At 40.5% G+C, this 6456-nt stretch overlaps 1 long non-coding RNA gene across 1 annotated transcript; it reads right to left on the bottom strand.

Moving 5' to 3' along the window:
* Window positions 1-1762: 1762 nt before the first annotated feature.
* LOC143862065 (uncharacterized) lies at window positions 1763-5948 on the bottom strand. The gene is made up of 4 exons (XR_013240140.1): window positions 5823-5948; window positions 5622-5734; window positions 5241-5500; window positions 1763-1977 (listed from the first exon to the last, which is right to left on the bottom strand). It is a non-coding gene; the product is annotated as an uncharacterized LOC143862065 (long non-coding RNA).
* Window positions 5949-6456: the final 508 nt, after the last annotated feature.

Here is a 6456-nt window from a genome sequence, read left to right as displayed (position 1 = left end):
GTCTCTATCACGAATGGCAGATTTTAAGGCCGCCCTTACCATCTCGTGATTAGGGTCCTTAATCTGGGACAATTCTGCCCTGAATTTTCCTATAAAGGATGCCAAGGTTTTGTCTTTACCTTTGGCAGAGAGCTAGGAGCGCATCCACGGGTTTTCTTTGTGGGTGACTATTTGCAAAATAAGTAGCGAATTCTCGTCCAAGTTCTCAAAACAATGATATGGAATTAGGTTTGAGACGGCCATACCATCTTTTTGCTCCCCTTTTTAAGAAAGAGGAGAAAGCTCGGTACATGATGGCATCGCTAGCTCCTTTGAATTCCATCGTCCTTCGGTAGGCTTGCAAATATTCTAATTGATCTAACGTTCCGTCATAAAGCTCTAGGCGAAGAAGATCAAAGTTCGGGATAAGCGAGGCCTTGATATGGCTTCAACGAATGGAGATTATATTTCATTCTCCAACTTGGCCAAGAGCTCAGGCTCATATGCCTTCTTGATATGCCGTTGCATTTCCTTCACTTGATGCTGGAGCTTGGCAAAGAGGACAGGATCTAGAGTCTAACCCCATTCCTATACAGAGTTTGATGAAGTGGACTCTGAGGAGGGTGGTGAAATCCTTGCTCCTGGTTTACCGCATTGTTTGCTCCTTGTGGAGTGTCATTGAGCCAGTGGAGGGGCGAAGGTTAGTTATGGAGCCTGCCTATTAACTTCCACATCTCTGGTGCCGTGATTAGGATTCGGCCCGGGGCATGTGATTGAAGCACACAGTCGGGGGTTCACCCGTCTTCTGCGACGAGGATTCCTTCCCTTCGGGGATTCATCTTGCTCCTCCATTAGAGGTGGATTTCTTGCATCTGTAATCAGTGGGGGAACATTAATGTTTTGGACTACCGATGGGGGCGGTGTTAAACGTTTCAACACTTCTTGGAGCGCGTATGAGACGCTTCCGATCTGGGTCGCCAACTGATTGAACATGGTCATGGTGACCGGGGAGTATCATCGTTGGAGGGTACTTCCTCAGGGATGGGAGCACCAGGAACTGTAACCTACTCCTGACTTCTAGTCATCACTCCTTCACCTTGTGGGTTGACCGCGGCAGACTTCGAAGCTTTAGACCTCGAATTTGTCATGGTCCCACGGATGGCGCCAATCTGATTATGCCGAAATCCGCTCGTACGATCTAGATGTGGTAAAGATGTCCATGTGAGAACACTGAACCCACAGAAAAGTGTTAGCGCCCGTAGTTGTGGCTCCGGTGGCCACTTCGACACTCAAGTCATAAATCGGTATCATAGTGAAAGGTGGAAGGAAAAAGATAAAGATAAGATTCATTATCCATGAATGTGAATGTCCTTGTTACGAATATACAGGTCCTATTTAGAGAGAGAAGTCCCCAACTTAGTAGGAAACATACCTTTTTAGGAGTCTTGCCTAATTGGTCGACTTCCTCAGGAGATAAGTTTCTATCTATTCTTGATTGGTGTTGTATTTCCCTTTATAAGTAGGTTACTTTTAATGGGGATCCATACAGGAGGGAAAGTTTCCACCTATCTCAAGGATTCCTCCTTGGGGACGGTTTCCCTTCTGGAGACGTTACTATTTTTAAGGAATAGCAAAAGATTCCTCGAGATCTTTCTTCTTATCACAATTAAGTCGGTCTCTAATCGAAGATAGCACCACGTGTCATTCATCAATGGGAGATGCGGATTTTACCCCTAATAATAACCAGATAACCACATTGGAAAAATATCTCATGACCAATGAAATAATGAAAGAAACCACATCATCCAACCTCTAATCTCAAAACTAATGACCACTAATTACTCGTGGTCTCACAACCCAGCCCAATAAAATAAAAAAAATTATTACATGGTTCCAATAGTACTCACGAAAAAGAAATGAAAGGTATAAGTTATTAAGTGAATCCTGTAGCGCCTGTGCTCTGCACCTCCTGACTCCGTCCAAACCAACTCTCTGGATCTGAAAAATGATATCAACAAGGTGAGCTTGCGCCCAATATGTTTATATGGGGGTCCATGGCGGATCCAGGCATGCCAAGAACAATATAAGGCCAACACATAGTATATATATATATATATATATATATATATATATATATATATACACATGCAATGAAATAAGTGATACCAGAATCATCATGATATATTAGCAACACATGTAACCAATGCTCAAGAGACCTTTGCTTCCTCGAGCAGAGCAAAGCAAACAACACAGTGAATAATCACACAACAACACTTGGGTACCTCAATATTCAATACGTAGGGTATACCGCCCATGCCTCTTGGGTACGCCCTAAGCAACCCACGTGTTGGGTATACTGCCCATGCCTCTAGGCCCCGCCCAAAGCAACCTGTGAATATTGCTATCCGAATACTGGGGTATACTGCTCATGCCACTAGGGCACACCCAAAGCAACCCATGTATCACAGATATCTAGATACCGACGTATACCGCCCATACCTCTAGGACACACGAAAAGCAACTAGAGTATCAGATACATGACACAATGCAATCCCATGCATCACATAGCAGGACATGAACCCCACGTGCATCAATATGAAATAAAACTATCCATAGCATGACATGGAACATCAGATCAAGATAAAGCATATATTAGGAAATTCAATCCACATCAATAGATCATTAGAAACGCATCATTAGCATGCCAGATCCTAGTTTTAGACATTTATGATTCAAAACTAACAATATAGTTCAACAAACTTCCAGTATCAACTCATCATTTGAAATACAGACGGGTCAATATAGTTTAACAGTTTTCAAAAACTAAATCACCCTTTGAAACACTCACAGATTTACTTTTAAGTTACAAAACACCAAAGATCTGACAAAAAAATGTACCTCGGAAATAACTCCTCAAGTTTCTAGGTTCAAGGATCGATTACCTATCATTCAAAATCATCCCATCATTAGAGAGCTTTGTGGGGGGTGTACAAATAAAAAGAAAAGCCAAAAATCCAACCAAAGCGAATAAATTTGCAAAACAATGCCCCGCGAACAGACCTGCGCACGATCGACTGTCGGGAACACCCGCTGCAGTCGGGAACACCCGCTAACAACATTGTGGAAGGTCGACCGTACAATCTACCGTGCGAGTTTCTATTCGGGTTTTCACCTTTCTCCAATTTCGCCAACTTTAAAGGGGTATAACTCACACGCCAGTCATCCAAATTGATCCTTGTTGGATCCATTGGAATCCTTGTGACGGGACGGTTCCATTGAATCCATTCATGTCATCAGAAATACTTCCGAAGATACCCTAGATCGCGTCTCTAGCCTCCAAACTTGCCTCTTCTCCTCGTCCCACACGGTTTTGGTTCTCTCGGACGGCTTCCTCTCTTAGGTTTTGTGTATTCTCTGTAGGATTTGCCCATCATTAATATTTATACGAGATTATGACGAAGTCCTAATCACCAATTACTGTATGGACGAAAGCACCCTTCTCCCAACTGAAAGGGACAAATTTTTAATAGGGGGTATTTGGGTATTTCATTCTCCCCCTTAAAGAGATTTCATCTACAAAATTTAAATAAAGCTAGCATACCTAAGTCAGGGAATAAGTGAGGGTACTTCTCCCTTATTGACTCCTCAAACTCCCAAGTTGCTTCTATTTTAGTATGGTTCACCCATTGGATTCTAACATATGGAATAGTTCGATGCCTTAGTACCTGGTCCTTTTTGTCCACAATTTGGTTTTGAAGGAAAGATAACTTTGCCATTATCAATGAGGTTTTGGATCACATGTTTCAGACTTAAGCATCAATTAGTGGTATCGCCTGGTCCTTGGTGATAATCATAGTGATCTTGCGGTCTCCAAGGTTCTAGAAGTGGATTTGGAGGAGGTCTAATAGGGTGTAGAACGATTTCGCCAGAAGCCAAACATTGCTTCAAGACTTCGGATGGTGGAACTGGGAGTTAAGTAAATTCTCTTTTCGGTCTTCCCTTAGGCTTAGCACCCAGTTGATTATAATCAAATACCATAGCCGTTTGAGGTTGGGTAGTAGTGGCAACATTATTGACCTCCTTTGGGGGTGCAGGTTTCTTGTAATCTTTCTGAACATTCCTAGACAGAATTCCCTTATTCATGGCATCTTCAATTTTAGTTTCAGCATTGATAAATGTATCAAAATTAGGACAGTATTGTAAAGTCATATGTTGGAGCATTGGAGGGGGAGAATGTTCAACATAATCTTTTGTGCTGATCTTCTTTTGAAGGGCGATCCAACATCATAGCCGTTGTTTTCTCTTTCTCTTTACAATGGTCACGAATTACTCCTTTGGCCCCTGCTTAATGCAGCCTCTAAATCTTGCAGAGTGATCTCGGACCCACCGTCATAAGTGAATTGCTTTACGAATTTCTGAGTGATTTCCTTTCATGTTTTGACCAGTGTCTTGTTTAGATACCTCTTTCGTGCAGTACCCACCAATAAGATAGAAAATAGTTGGGCCATTTGTTCTGGGGTAAAACCTTGGGATTGCACTTTTATGATAAACATTTGCAGATGGGTAGTAGGACACCCATAACCATCATATTTTTCAAAGTCCGGCATGTGAAAATTTAGAGGAAGTCGAACATCAGGGAATAGGGTGAGATCATCTAGGTTGAAGCTCCCTGACTCTCGATCTTTCATCTACTTCAATTCTTTAAGTAACATATTAAATTTCTCGGTAAGGACTTATCTTCCTGAGGGGTGACAGGAATGCAATTTTCTTCTGCATATTGTTCTTGATTAGGGACTCTGATTTGAATAGGGGTAACCTTAGACAATGAGTGAACCTTTGATGGAACTGGATACTTGGGTGCTTTTCCTTTCAAAGATGAGGAAGAGGATGGACAAACTTTTTGGTAAATTGGACTTTAAGAAACTGATTGTCCTCTTTGATTTCTTTCATTAGTTGGACAAGACTATTTAGTATTGCTTCAAGATTGTTGGGTTGAGGATTTTAAGAAGAATCAGCCATGGGTACTAGTGTAGGTAGTGGAGTTGATTTTCCATTAGACGAGAGTCTAATCGAAACCAAGATGCATGAGGATGATCAATGGTGGGAACTACTGATAATAATGAGAAGATGAGAGTTTCGACACAAGGAGGTCCTTAATTGATGAATGCAATTATCATGAATAAGACATTTGAACACATTTAAAAAATTAGAAGAATTTCATTGATTGATAAATATTTGAAACTACTTGCATTTATATCAACCTTAAGATACCGCAGATAAATAGCTTCAATGTTGGAGAAGAAACCATCCTTCAGTTTGTAACAGAACTGTATCCTCATCCAAGTTGAAGCAGCAACAACCACTTGCAGGATCCCTTTGAGCATGTAGAAGAAGCTGATTTGCCACTATAATTACTCGTTCCTCACAGACGAAAGAGCATCAGAAAACTATAGAAGCATGATTTGTCCACATGAGTCAGAAACCACAAAATCAATAATACCTTCATTCGCTATCCCCATTCCTGCTAGGTAAAACCAATCGAAAACAGTTAGCAAATCCGAACCAGTCGGATTCCACCTCAACCCAAACAAAAATTTAGTCAAAATATAAAATACACACACATAAATTTAGCATCAGTTTACATGAGAACAAAATGAAGAAAATCAGCATACTCTCGTTGAGATAATATTTCAGGCACAATATATGCAAGAGTATCTTTAGGATCATGTAGCTTGGGCTTGCAATTTCTTCAGATCTGTTACAATTCACGAAAAAGTTGTCGTAATAATTCAAGGAAGATGAGGGTTTGGGATTTGAAACCCAATAGAAGGATTGAAGCTTGCCTGGAGACGTATTAGAGGTGGGTTATTGTTGACCGTGATTAGAGATTTGCTTTCGAACCCGTCTTCTTCGTCCATCATCAACAACAAAATCTGGCTTTTGATATCAATAAACATATATTTTTAAGGCAATAATAATGCCATAAAGCCATAAATGGCGTGATTTTTTTTTTTTGGGTGGAAAAATCCCTTTAATTCCTTGCTTAGTGGGTACTTAACCATAAATGGGTAACATTTCCATTTAACTCGTCATAAAGCCATAAATGGCGTGAATTATTTTGGCAAATTTTCATTAATTGCATGCTTAGTGGGTACTCAGCCATAAATGGGTAACGTTTCCATTTAACTCATTGTTATTGCTATGAGATAGGGATTGGAAATGAATCTCAAAATCAAAGGTACACAGAGGATATGTGAATATTATCAGGTTATTGGATATGTGTATATTAGCAGATACAGGGATAAATGCATGCAAATCTGTTGAAATGACGTAAAGGGAGAGAGATTATAGGAGATTTAATTGGGATAGGCCATGCGTCAAATGGTTTTGGATTCCAGTTTCAGAAAATTTCTTTTCGTATTTCAGAGTGAGACGGATAAAACACCCACTTTATGGAAATTGAAACCTTCTCTTCAC

The sequence above is a fragment of the Tasmannia lanceolata genome, unplaced genomic scaffold, assembly GCF_043159265.1.
Source record: "Tasmannia lanceolata isolate RefF3 unplaced genomic scaffold, GAP_Taslan_0.1 ptg000003l, whole genome shotgun sequence".
Lineage (NCBI taxonomy): Eukaryota > Viridiplantae > Streptophyta > Magnoliopsida > Canellales > Winteraceae > Tasmannia > Tasmannia lanceolata.
Note: the sequence above shows the minus strand (reverse complement) of the source record. Positions and strands in the feature narration are given on the sequence as shown.